The sequence below is a fragment of the Emys orbicularis genome, chromosome 11, assembly GCF_028017835.1.
Source record: "Emys orbicularis isolate rEmyOrb1 chromosome 11, rEmyOrb1.hap1, whole genome shotgun sequence".
Lineage (NCBI taxonomy): Eukaryota > Metazoa > Chordata > Testudines > Emydidae > Emys > Emys orbicularis.
Window position 1 is genome coordinate 56,347,304 of NC_088693.1, and position 12,658 is coordinate 56,359,961.

Sequence of the window (12,658 nt, forward strand, 5' to 3'; positions counted from 1 at the left end):
TTGCAGTTGCTTAGACCTGTGCCAAACTTTAACCATTTGGGATGAAGTTTCCCATGTTGGTTGCCTACCTTAGCTTGATTTTTTTTTTTTTGTAAGTTTTGAAAAAAATAATAATGCTGTAACTGTTTCCCCAAGAATGAGATTAGGGAGCAGTACGTTGTTTTGCCCATGTTTTAAAACAAACAACCCACAACCATTTTGTTGAGAAGCATAATGCCTCCATGCTTGCTACAGGGACTTGAAATTTGGCAGGTTACCTGTGTCCATATGCACGTTTTGTTGTTCCTGGTGAAAAACACCCACATTTGGCCAGTTTCAGCCTTAGAAAAGTCTCCCTGTGCACATGCTCAGAAAAGACTTTTTAGCATTTAGCAGCCAAATACTTTGACGCTCTGAGAGCCTGCACTGCACGTGTTCCAGCCCAGGGCTGTGGGGGCTGAATAGGACTTTTCCTTCAAATGGCTCCTCCTGGCTGCCAGGGGCTGCTATAGTGCCTGGTATAGAAATGAATAGCAGGAGACTCTCTCTCTCTCACTCTCCTGGGCTTTTAATGCTCCCCCTGCTCCACCCAGGAAGCATAGAGGGAGGAGCAGATTGACTCAGATGCAGAGGGGTGAAAGATGAATACGGCAGCTAGACAGTAGGCAGAAGCAGAGGGACAACAGATGAGGGGGGAGGTGTGGATAGAAGCAGGGAGGGAGGGGCTAACAGGGGGGAGGTAGTATGGGGCATATGGGAAGGAGCTGGGATGGTGGCAGGGTTGAATTGGAAAAGAGGAGCAGGGAAAGGAGGGTGGAATCAGGAGTCCGGGAGTGGATAGTACCTGTGTTGGGGGTAAGAGAAGGTGCGACAGGGGACTCTACTCAGTGCAGATGGCACCCCCTCCTGACCATTCTGGGAAACCACACCCCCTCCTGTGGTTACACCCCACCATGCTCTGGCCCTTCTCCAGCTCCAGGAACCGCTGCCTCCTCTTCATGACTCAGCCCTCCAGCCAGCTCCCTCAACATGTATTTCCCCCTCCGGGCACTAAAGTCCTTCCACACGACTGGTCTCAGGCAGTCTTCTCCAGCTTCCCCACAGGCCAATAGGGGAACTCAGATCCGCCCTCTACGGGCCGGCTCTAGGCACCAGCGTACCAAGCAAGTGCTTCGGGTGGCCCTTTTCAAGGGGCAGCATTCTGGTCTTTTTTTTTTTTTTTTTTTTTTTTTTTGCTTCAGTGGCAGCACTCCAGCTTGGAGTGGGAAAAAACCTGGAGCTGGCCCTGCCCTCTACTCCAGGTTCCAGTCTAGGGACCCTGTAACCTGATAACTCTTTGTTGCCAGCTTCCCGGCTTTGGACATCATCAGCAAATTAGGCTTTAGCATGCCATGGCTTTCTTCCAGGTGCAGCCTATAGGTTAATTGGGCTCATTCACCCCTTCATGCCTTGTGTGGGGTAATCACCCCATTGCAGAGGGGAACAAAGAGGCTAGAGGCACGGGGAAGAAGGGTGTATAAACACTAGAGAACACTCTCCTACAAAACCTGAAAATTAACCTTCTCCACCTTCCTCTGCTGTCAGCAAATAGCTGTGAAGCCCATTGTCAAAGTGTTTCATCCCCTTCTAGTATTCTCCTAGATAACAGCCTATTTTGCTGCAGCTCAAGTGGTAGAGGCCTGTGCTCTGTATTTAAAGGTCCGAGCCATGCTGATCACCCAAATTAGGTGTCATTATAGGTCCACGTGATGGCATTTGTTTTTTCAATTTGCCTTTTTTTTTTTAAATTAGGAAGTTACATAGAAAAACTGCATTTTAAATATTGTACAGTAAAAAACGCAAAAGTTAGGAAATGCCCAAACTGAGCTGGCCTGTACAATTTTAATTCAGGCCCCTTGTGTGCCTGCATTATGGTACAGTATTCAATTACAAAATTGTATACTGTTTTTTCCAGAGGACCCCTTGGCCTTATTCAGGGCACTGGATGGATGGTGCTCTGGGGATGAATTAGGGTATTGCAGTGAAGGAGGCTGTTGGCTTTAGGACCTCTGCTTCATTTGTTGCAGAAGTTGGAAGGTGTGTAGTGAATGAGGCTGTGAATGACAGGAAGAGAAAGGACAGTCTCATAGTTAAGGAAGAGAAGGACAAACTTGAAAGATTGGATTCTGCCACTAAGTTCCTATGATGCTGGGCGAGTCATTCAAATCAAACTTCTCACTGTTACCAATTTTACCAACAAGGGTTTGAATTTACTCAGTAATTTAAATAGACCTCAGATCAATTAGCTTGAGTGAGTTTTATTGACAGTTAGTTAATTAGACAGAGCATAGCAGAAAGAGAGAGACATTACCACAAACTGTGAGAACCTATTCCTACAACACCATGACAATTAGCTTACACTAGTTGTGTGGGTATAAAAATGTCAGTTTGTAAGCCAAATTCAGAACCAATCTGTTTACCATTTCATTCTATTATTTTCTTTTTCACAGATGTTTTATTTTTCCCCATAAATTTCCAGTATATTTGAACATCTGTTGCTCATCTCCATCTTTTTGGTAAGCATATTAAATTCTGCTGACCTAAGCATCGGTTACTTGTTAATACATCACTAAAAATAATAGCCCAGAACAAGTCTTCTAAAGATTGTCAGGTCTTTTCTGGTAATTCTTAGCAAACTATTTTCTCCTTAGGATGACTCCCAAGTACTTTGGGAGTTTGGTTCACAAGCAAACTATAGGCCTTACAAAAGTCTGTTTCATTCACCAGCACCACAATTGGCCACTAACTGTGAATTCCTCATTTTTGGGCGTCAACTGTAAGACATCTGGGACCAGAGTTGCAGTGCTGAGTATTCGCATCTGCGATGGAAGTCAACTAGAGCTGTGATTTGAACCTATAAAATGCTAAGTACTGTGGAAAATCAGGCCCTAGCTGCCTCAATTCATCACCTGTTCAGTATTGTGACGATCAAATCATTAATGTTTATGAAGCACCCACACTACGGTGAGAGAAATGCCCAGGAGGAAATTAATACTTCAGTATTCAGTGCAGGGTTTGGATGGTGTATATTAAATAGGTCTGGGGTCATATATTGAGTATGGTGGATAAAAGGAAATACTGAATAGCAGCTCATTCACCCATTCACAGAATGAGGCAAAGGTCCTGCAGAAAAATAGTATTTATCATATAATTAAAGCCTGTATCATAATGTGTACACACAGGGGGATGAAATAATGTTTCACAGGCAATCTTAATTCTGGTATTTCCTTACTTTTGAGTGCTTGACTTTGCAATGTTAATGTTCTTTTAACAGTTTGCCTTTATGCAATTTGCTATAGGCACAGTTTTGGGATGATGGTACTTATATGGTGAACTACATTTAATTATGCTAAATCATCCCAGATAAATGGAAATCCAAAAGTATGTTTCACCTAATGCTTTTTCTAGAGCAGGCACTCGAAGAAGAAAAACAGTTACTTACCTCTCTTAACTGTTGTTCTTCGAGATGTGCTACTCATGTCCATTCCATTTCCCACCCTCCTACCCCTCTGTCGGAGTTGCCGGCAAGAAGGAACTGAGAGGGCGCAGGACCGGTGGCGCCTGATATACCGTCCCATGGGAGCGCCACAGCCTGCCCTAAGGCAGAAATCTCCAACAACTGTGCACATGGGCACACACGCCTAAAATGGAATGGACATAAGCAACACATCTAGAAGAACAACAGTTACGAAAGGTAGGTAACCATTTGTTTTTTCTACTCATACTGGAAAGGGAATACTAGACAAGTTTTATCCACAGTTGGATGTTGTGTGAGTATCAGCAAATCCTCTAACTACAATTATCTAAATATCAGTTACACCTCTACCCCGATATAACGCTGTCCTTGGGAGCCAAAAAATCTTACCGCGTTATAAGTGAAACTGCGTTATATCGAACTTGCTTTGATCCGCCGGAGTGTGCAGCCCCGTTTCCCTCCTCCCCCTCCCCGGAGTGCTGCTTTACCGCGTTATATCCAAATTCGTGTTATATTAGGTCGCGTTATATTGGGGTAGAGGTGTATCTGAAACTCCCCTTTTCCAACAAGGCTATGCCTATTGATTATGTTTAAAAATCCTTCTTTTATCCAATAGATGGACTATTCAGTAGGTCACATGACATTTGGATAATTGAGGTTGTACTATACAAGGAAGTATAGTACAGATCTGTAATAGAAAATTATTCCCCCGGGGCTTAAAAAACGTGCCTTCAAGAGAGTAATAACGACACCCTCTGTATGAAGAACTGGGCTCACCAAAGTAGTACTCCTACTTTTCCCAGTGGATGGCCCCAGTCATTATATGCCACTGTGGGTTACTTTTTAAACGCACAGCTCCAGCAGTTACAATGCATCAGTCTTATGACTTTTTAACTTAAAGAGTAACAGCGCAGAGGATTTGCCTTCATCTTCATCAGTAACTACTGACTGCATTCCTGGTTTTCTTTAGTTTGAACCAACTAGGTTTAGAGTTATACTTTGAGTCCAGGGTAATATACATCTGTATATGACAGTTGTCCTAAGTAATTCAGCATTTTAACAGACTCCTATTGGCGTCAATAGTGCAGAACCAGTCCTTAAATATTCTTTAAAGTGTACTTTTTTCCAGAAAAATGACTGTATGGGATGGTGGCTTTCAGTATCTCAACGACTTGCTCAGCGTACAAGTGAAACAATATCTTTTCTGCCAGCCCTGGAAACTTACCCTGGGATCTGAGAATCAAGCTGCATTCTTTCCTTTTCATTTCTTGTCACCAGTAATAATGACTCTGCAGGCCAAATTACGCTTTCAGTTATACCTGTGCAACACAATTGCAGTTGCACCGGTGTAACTACTGAGGGCTTACCTGGAAGACACTGGTGTTGCACAGATGTGTCTGAGGGTAGGTGCGCAGGGTAAAAGAAGGCAGGAAGTGGGCATAGAATGTGTGAGAAGATGGGTTTAAATGCAATCATCATCAGGTTAATTTGGCACTTGGCTACATGCCACCTTGACGGTCCACCGTGCTCCTACTGAAATAATTGACAAAACTCCACTCACTTCAATGGGAACAGCATCAGACCTTTAATGTCTTGGCCTTGTTATGGGAAGGAGTAACTTGGGATGTGTCTACATTGCAGTGTAAGCCCAGGGCTAGTGGGACTTGAGTCTGTGGATCCTGGGTTTGCAAGCCCAGGGTTTGAGCATCCACACTAAATAGTGACCCTAGGTGTAGAATATCGGGACCCGTCCGTGCTGCAGTACACAGATCTGAGTCAAACCATCTTATCCCAGGTTTCCTGGCACTCTCCCCCAGCTGTTCTAGCCATTGGTTCGTGGTGCAACATGGGAAAACTTGACTGTCCACCCCACATTACAGGAACTTGTTGCAGCCTGCCAAGTGAAGAAACCATAATCTGTGTCAGAGGGCCTGGCCAAAGAAGGTTTAATTACATTCTCAGCAAGTGCAGAATGTTGGCTGACTGTGCATTTGGAGACCGAAATCCTGCTGGCACTGTTTACAGACACATTTGGATTCCTGTCATCAATGCTGTCTGCGTTATTGTGGCTCCCTTCATAATTTTTGTGAAGCCATTTCCACCTGAATAGAGCTGTGACGGTAATGGATTGGTGAACCAGTATGCTGAGGCAGAAAGTGCACCTATCGCACCTGGGCAACACAAATCAGGGATGTTCTGTCTATGGGCTTGCATGGGCCAATGGAAGAGAGAGAATAGTATTTTTGTGAATGTGCTTGTACAATCTTTACAGTAAATGAAGTACTGATACATCACACAATGAAAAGCATGTGTGTTGCCATGCACTGTAGTTATGAATGACATGACCACTTATGAAATGGGGGCAGGGGCAAGTGGCAAGAACTGGATTTACAGTATGGCTTGATGTAGAGAAATATATTGAGAAATAGTGTTTGCATACTACTTCCCAGTTGTCCCTATGTTCCTCCTCCAGAAACTGCAAGCCTCTCTTCACATGCTGAAATTCTGTCCTCTTGCTCTGTAGCCTGTCTGTTCCTTTCCACTTGCCATGAATCCTTCTCCCTTTGGCACTGCACCTGTTGGTCCTGTTCAGAACGTTCACAATAAGTTCATCACAGAAATGCTTCCACTTGGACCTGCCTGTGACTTTTGCAGCCCGGGGTCACACTACAGTGGGCCTAGTGGAAGGACTAGCAGAGGTCAAAGGATCATTGGAGCTCAAAGGGCCCAAAAACAGATATCAGAGAGTGCATTATTTTTTCAGGGCTTCACAACAGGTTCAGGGCATCTCTAGGCAAAAGTGCTGTGTGTTATCTCAAGGCCAAAACACACTTTGTAAAACTGAGCTTCAGTATATTCTGAGGAACACCTCAGCTCCCAGAAGCTCCTTGGACAAAACTCAGTTAATCACAATGAAAAGGGCTGCACAAAGAATGGTAAGTTACAACTTTTTTGTTTTTAAATTGCAGAGATCGTTTGCTTTTGGGGGGACAGGAAAGCTGCAGCTTACTACACAAGCCTTCTCTATACTTTCAGCCATTCTGGAGAACATAACAATCTTAGTGGTTCCAGAATGGCAAAGGGAGATTTTATTCCAAGCTGCCAGTGGTAAGCCAGCTACATATGCCATTGAGGTTTTCAAACCTATGGTGACTGAGCAACACATCTATAGTGGGGAGGCTGGAAAATATTCCCTTCCATGATATTCACTACTTATCTGGAGTTCCTACTACTGGAAAAGTTTGCAGCCATAAGTGGCTGGGATTGGGTCAAAATTTATGGAGGAAATCTACAGGATGCTGTGTTAGCATCCACAATTCTTAACCCTTCTAGACTACTGTACTCCTTTCAGGAATCCGATTTGTCTTGCGTATCCCAAGTTTCACCTCATTTAAACTCCTTGCTTACAAAATCAGAGATAAAAATACAAAAGTGTCACAGCACACTATTACTGAAAAATTGCTTACTTTCTCATTTTTACCATATAATTATAAAATAAATCAATTGGAATATATATATTGTACTTATATTTCAGCATTTAGAGCAGTATAAACAATTCAGTCTATGAAATTTTAGTTTGTACTGACTTTGCTAGTGCTTTTTATGTAGCCTGTTGTAAAACTAAGCAAATATCTAGATGCATTGATGTACCCTCTGGAAGACCATGTACCCCTGGTTGAGAACCACTGGTCCACATGGCTGACTGCCTCCCTACGGCTCCTGATGTAGTCTGTTCTGAATGCATCTACCCAGGGACTACAAGCAAACACACACGCTAATATAGACTCTCAAAGAACTACACAGCTGTTCCTTCCCACCCCATCACATTTTCGGACTGTATACAACTGTATATGGATATTCTCACCCATGGACTACATTTAGCCCCCCACCCCCATGCTGTAAGACTCATTAATGCAGAGTCGGGTTCCCCTGTGCCCTCTGGTCTGTTCTTTGCTTATGTGCACGACCCTTTACACCTATAATGTGTGAGAACAAGACTATTGCTACATCACAATCTACTTGTAAAAACAAATGATTTTCTATTGCGCCACATGCTATATCCTAGATGGGCAGATTGGATTTGGCTGTGCAGTTGACACTGAAGTTTACGTGAGCTACACAGCTAAAACTCCCTGTGCCATACTCAACAGGAACTTGCTGGTAGAAGTTGTCATTAAATTGCAGATCTGGCTGTGACTACAAACACTAAACAATATGCAGCTTCAGGAAATACAGAAACTACTAAATAAACAGAGTATCAAATAAAATGTGGGCAATGAAAACATTATCAATGGGATGCCAGACTCCGGATGTAGTATAAAAAAAACAGTTGCTTACCTTCTCGTAACTATTGTTCTTCGAGATGTGTTCATGTCCATTCCAATAAGGTGTGTCCACGCCACGTGCACAACAGCCAGAAGATTTTTTCCCCTAGCAGTATCCGTAGGGTTGGTCTGGGAGTCACACCTTCGTGGCACCCAATATAGGGCCCTGCCGACCCGACCCCTCCCCCCCCCCCCCCCGAGTTCCTTCTTGCCAGCTACTCCAACAAAGGTGTAAGAGGGTGGGTATTGGAATGGACATGAACAACACATCTCGAAGAACAACAGTTACGAGGTGAGTAACCATTTTTTCTTCTTCGAGAGCTTGTTCATGTCAATTCCAATCAGGTGACTCCCAAGCCCAAGTTCAGGAGGTGGGGTCAGAGTTGTCCACTGATTGGAGCACCGCTATACCGAAGGTTGCATCGTCTCTGGCCTGCTGGGTAATCACATAGTGCGATGAAAGTGTGTATGGAGGACCATATCGCTGCTCTGCAGATTTCCTGGGTGGGAACCTGCACCAGGAACACCGTTGAAGAGGCCTGAGCCCTGGTGGAGCATGCAGTGATCGGAGAAGCGGGTACCCCTGCCAGGATGTAGCACTCCTGGATGGAGGACGTGATCCATGACGAGATACGTTGAGAGGAGACAGGAAGACCTTTCATTCTGTCCACCACTGCAACGAATAACTGGACGGACTTTCAGAACGGCCTTGTTCTCTCGACGTAAAAGGCTAGCGCTCTGCGGACATCCAATGAGTGAAGCCTTTGCTCCCTGCCGCTCGAGTGCGGCTTAGGATAGAATGCTGGGAGGATGTCCTGGTTAATGTGAAATTGGGAAACAACCTTCAGGAGGAAAGCCAGGGGAGTTCTGAGCTGCACCTTGTCCTTGTAGAACATGGTGTAAAGAAGCTCTGATGTTAAGGCCTTATGCTCAATCACCCTCCTGGCTAAGGTTATCGCTACTAGAAACGCCCCTTGTATGACAGGTAGAGCAGAAAGCATGTCGCCAATGGTTCAAAGGGCAGACCCATCAGTTTGGAAAGGACCAGGTTGAGGTCCCAAGCCGGGATGGTTGCCTGACCTGTGGCTATAGTCTGTCAAGACCTTTCAGAAAACGATTGACCATAGGGTTGGCGAAGACCGATCAGCCATCTGTACCTGGATGGAAAGCTGAAATGGCGGCCCTTATTGACGACATGGACAGACCTTGCTGCTTGAGATGGAGGAGGAAGTCCAATATAAGGGGGATAGTGCCGAGCGTCAGAGATGAATGATGCTGCGCCGTCCAGATTGAAAAATTGCTTCCACTTGGCAAGGTAGGTAGCCCTGGTGGAGGGTTTCCTACTGCCAAGGAGGACTTGTCTAACCCAGTCTGAGCAGGCAAGCTCCATCAGGTTCAGCCATGGAGCTTCCACGCCGTGAAGTGCAACAACTCGAGGTTCGGATGCTGAAGGCATCCGTGGTCCTGAGTTATTAAGTCCAGGAAGAGCGGCAAGGTAACTGGGGCTTCCACGGACATTTCCAGGAGCAATGTGTACCAGTGTTGGCGAGGCCAGGCTGGAACTACCAGTATCATCGAAGCTTGTTCCCTCCTTATTTTGAGGAGTACCTTGTGAATGAGCGGGATGGGCGGCAACACGTAAAGGAGATGGTCTCCCCACAGGAGAGTCCGGCAAAAGCTCATATCCTCAAGAGGGAACAAAGTATCTCTGCTTGTGCCTTTTTGCGGTCAGAAGCAACGAGGATGGGGTCTGCCACAGAGTCTTAGTGGCATTGCTGAGAGTTTTAATCAGCGGCAGCGCGATACGGGATGGCCCGGGGTTGGGGGTGAGAGAGAATATTGACCATTGGATCGGCCTCCTCCATCACCTCAGTTTTGATATTAAGGTTCTAGGCCACCCGTCTCAGCAGCTGCTGAAGGACCCTAGTGTCCTCTAAGGCCGGAGTGGTTGAGGAACCCGCCACCGCCTCATCCGGCAAAGAGGAAGATGAAATGGTGGTTGGTACTGGGACCTGTTCCCTGCCTTTGACCCCTGTGGGACCAGGAGCAGCTGCACCGTGGCCGGGGCCAGAGCCGGAGCCGTGGTTGGTGTCAGGAACGGTGCCTCCGACGATGTCACGGTTGGTGCCACGATTGGTGCTGGTATTGGTGCCGAGGGCGGTGCAGCAGCCGGCGCCCCCAGCGCCAATGGCATGATTGGTGCCGTGGTCGTCGAAGGTGCTGTTGGAGCCAAGACTGTTGATGTCGGCGCGTGGGTCACCACTGGGATGCCTGGTGTGGAGGGGGTATGCAGCTGCCGGAAAGAAACTGAGGCCACTGATGCCACTCTGGAGCTCTGGTGATAGGCCTAGGGGGTCCAGAAGGGCAACTGAGGAGCCTGCCATTGGCCCGGCCACGGTGCCAGGTAGGGTTGTCGGTTGCAGCAGGAGTGGGATCTTGTGCTCCTACTAGAGCGTGATGACTCTGCTTCCAACTCCGAGGTCTCTGACTGTGATGGCCACGGAGGAGCAGAGCCACTTGGTGCCAGAGAGCAGTGTCAACTGGGGGACCGGAGCAGTTCACCCACACGGGCCATCGGTGCCGCAGGCCGATGCGACGGGGACAGTGGTCTCATGGCCAACATCATCGCTGGTTTGCCCATGGAATGTACCGGGCCCGGAACCAGTGCTGGCAATCTCTCTTGCCTAGGAGGTGAGGGAGGTGCTGTAAGCACCAAAAGGTCCGCCGCCGCCACCACCTCCAATGCCTCTGGGGTGGAGGGGAGCTGTAGGTCTTCATGGCAGTGCGCCGGTGAGCGGTGTGTATCCGGACTCGACTGCACCTGCATAAACCTGCCATAGTCTGAGCACAGTTTAAAACCCAGAGACCAAGGCATAACCTGGTGCCGGGGAAAAACAAAGGGGGGGGAGGGCCGAAGGAAAACTACTACACTAACTATCTAACACTAACAAACTATATACACAAACACTGCTAACATGCTTACCGAGGCAAGAGCAACGGGGAGTTCCAGCTAGCCGTCACAGGCGGTAAGAAGGAACTGAGTGGGGGTCAGATTGGCAGGGTCCTATATTAAGCGCTATGAAGGCACGACTCCAGGGGTGCCCAGGCCAACCCTACGGATACTGCTAGGGGAAAAATCTTCCGGCTGTCGTGCACGCGGCACGCGCACACTAGGGTGACCAGGTGTCCAGTTTCTGACCGGAACACCCGATCGAAAAGGGACCCTGGCGGCTCTGGTCATCACTGCCAACCGTGCCGTTAAAGGTCCGGTCGGCGGTGCTGTGGAGCCAAGGCAGGCTAGTCCCTACCTGTCCTGGCTCCATTCTGCACGCCTGGAAGTGGCCAGCAGGTCCGACTCCTAGGTGGGTGGACCACGGGGCTCCGCGCACTGCCCCTGCCCCGAGCACCGGCTCCACACTCCCATTGGCTGGGAACCACGGCCAATGGGAGCTGCAGGGTGGTGCCTGCGGGCGAGAAACCTGCTGCGCCTCTGCCTAGGAACTGGACCTGCTGGCCGCTTCCAGGGCGCAGCATGGAGTCAGGAAAGGCAGGAAGCCTGCCTGAGCCCCGCTGCACCGCTGACTGGGAGCTGCCGGAGGTAAGCCTGTGCCCCAACCTCCTGCCCCAGCCCTGAGCCCCCCCCCCAACCCAGAGCCCTCTCCTGAACCCCAACCCCTCATCCCTGGCCCCATCCCAGAGCCTGAACCCTGACAGAGCCCTCACGCCCTTGCACCCCAACCCCCTGCCCCAGTGCAGAGCCCCCTCCCACACCCTGAACCTCTCATCCCCAGCGCCGAGCCCTCACCCCCTCCTGCACCCCTGCCCCAGCCTAGAGCCTCTTCCCACACCCTGAACCCCTCTTCCCCGTCCCCCAGCCTGGAGCCCCTCCTGCACCCCAAACCCCTCATCCCTGGCCCCACCCCCCAGCCCGAGCCCTCACCCCCTCCTGCAACCCCACCCCCTGCCCCAACCTGAACTCCTCATTTCTGGCCCCACCCCAGAGCCTTCAGCCCCTCCCACACCCCAACCCCCTTCCCCAGCCCAGTGAAAGTGAGAAGGTGGGGGACAGCGAGCCACCAAGGGAGAGGGAATGTAGTGACTGGGGGGCAGGGCCTCCGGGAAGGGGCGGGGTTAGTTTTTTTGCAATTAGAAAGTTGGCAATCCTAGCGCACACCTGATTGGAATTGACATGAACAAGCACTCGAAGAAGAACCAGTGTTTCTCTACCTTGTTCAGATTGGTGACCACTTATTCAAAAACAAAAATTTATACAACACACTTACATTTACTATGAGAAGAGACCGTATCATGGATTAAAATAAGTCTATGTAAGACAACTTTCTACATTTGACCTCACCAACTTGGACAGTTTGGCTACTCTGGAGATATCCTAGAAATATTATTCTCTTTGCTTTAGAATAATAAAATTCCCAAAGCCTTGTGATCCCACCAATTGCCTTTCATGAGCTGCCAGGGGTTGCAAACCTTAGGTTGAAACACTGGTGTAAACAGACAGATGTCTATCCTGAATTCTGAACACTTTAATCCACATTTTGGAGGCAGTTAACGATCAACCCTAAAGTATGCAAGTTCTGACAAAGACAAAATAATGAATATTTGATGGTATTCCATTAATTATTTATCTTATTTCCATGATGCATTTGTCTTGGTTTTATTCAGTTCATAATACTTTAATAGTCTATGTCATTTTTATGATTCATCTTTTGAACTCCCATTCTGGTGTGTTCTGTTTAGCTATCATCAAAGACAAAATTGCTACCTTAATCTCCAGTTCTTTTAGACCAAAATGGTATTTAATTGTGAAGCTTCATTTGACATT